Source organism: Cynara cardunculus, assembly GCF_001531365.2.
Source record: "Cynara cardunculus var. scolymus isolate 2C chromosome LG 2, CcrdV1, whole genome shotgun sequence".
Taxonomy (NCBI): Eukaryota; Viridiplantae; Streptophyta; class Magnoliopsida; order Asterales; family Asteraceae; genus Cynara; species Cynara cardunculus.
The window spans coordinates 26,695,920-26,697,756 of NC_037529.1; positions in this window are offsets into that span (position 1 = coordinate 26,695,920).

Sequence of the window (1,837 nt, forward strand, 5' to 3'; positions counted from 1 at the left end):
ATCAAAGTCAGAATCGATGAAACCTCAAGCAGATCACTCTGAAGCATCAACCTCTGAACCCACATCTTCCACTTCAATCCATGCTAATTTTGATTTCGAGAAATCAGTAAGAGACTTTCTTGATTCTGAATCTCAAGAAGAGATAATTTGTGAATCACCAAAGATCATTGAGAATAAGAAGCCTCAAAACTTAAAACCCTCAATGAAATATGGTATTCCTTCATCGATGAAATCTTCAGACAAAGGAAAGGGAAAACTGAAAAATAGCAAATCTGCCAAAGATAACTCACAAGACCCTAGTACATCCTTCAAGTTCATCAAGTTTACTCGTGAGCAAAAACAGAAGTGGCCTGCCTCTGAGAAAACTAACCACCACTTTTCTTCTCCTTCAACTGAAGAAAAGCAGACCTTCCTCAGGAGAAAAGAAGTAAAGCCAAAAACATCTTCAAATAAATAATCTGAACTAGATAGGAAGTTTGTAAAAACAACTTATGCTAGGACAGGATTTACACCTCCTGCATTTACTTCTTTGTTTCCATTGATAAAAAGAACGTTAGACATACAAATCCAAAGCATCCTCACTGTCAATGTTTAACTCTTTTACAAAAACTGAGGAATTACATGTTGACACATCACTGTCCCTTCTTCCAACACGTTTATCGATACAAAGTTAGAACCAATGAAAACATGAAAAAGCCCAAACCCAAGGGCAAGGGAAATGCAAATAAACCCAAGCCTGTAAAGGCTAAGGGCGATGAAAAGAGTGTGATATCCCCTACTAACAAACGAGGACCCATTATGAAATGGGTACCTAAATCCCCTTAATTTGTCTTGCAGGACCAGCATGTGCAACCATGGTACATGGACTCAGGTTGCTCAAGGCACATGACTGGTGACAAAAGTCATCTGTCCTCGTTCATCAAAAAATCTGCAGGCTCTATGACTTTTGGAGACAACAGCAAGGGTACTATCAAGGGATATGGCACTCTTATCAAAGGCAACATCTCCATTAGCAAACTGGCTTATGTCGAACGATTGAAGCACAACCTTCTAAGCATAAGCCAGTTCTGCGACAAGGGTCTGAAGTCAGGTTTCGCAAAGGTTTCTGTATCATAGAAACGAAGCCCGGTCACACAATCATCAAGGCAAGGAGAGAAGGAAATCTCTATCTTCTAGATTTTGAGTCCTCTATGGGACAAGACACCCTTTGTCTTGTGTCTCATAAGAGCGATGAAAATTGGCTATGGCATCAGAAATTCTCACATCTCAACTTTGATGCACTACGAAAACTAGCCACACAGAAGTTGGTCAAGGGAATTCCGGATCTCAAATTCGAAAAATATCATCTTTGCTCAGCCTGTGAGATGGGAAAGCTAAAACGGGCCTCACATAAAAACAAGTCAGAAACCTCCTACACCAAGCCCTTGGACATGGTACATATAGACCTCTGTGGGCCTATATCAACTCAAAGTCTCTCTGGAAAGAAGTATATGTTAGTACTAGTCGATGAATACTCCAGATACACCTGGGTTGAATTTGTAAAGAATAAATCAGATGTTCCAGACCTTCTCATTGGAGTGATGGAAAGCCTCCAAGTCCTTCTACAACAAAGGTTAGAAGCGACAATGGAACTGAATTCAAAAATGCCAGAATCGATGAATACCTCTTCAGTGAAGGCATTACACAAAACTTCTCATCAACAAGAACTCCACAACAAAATGGAGTGGTAGAGCGAAGGAACATAACCCTAGTGGAAGCAGCAAGGACCATGCTTGCTTCATCGGAGTTACCCATCACATTCTGGGCTGAAGCTATTTCCACTGCATGCTTCACCCAG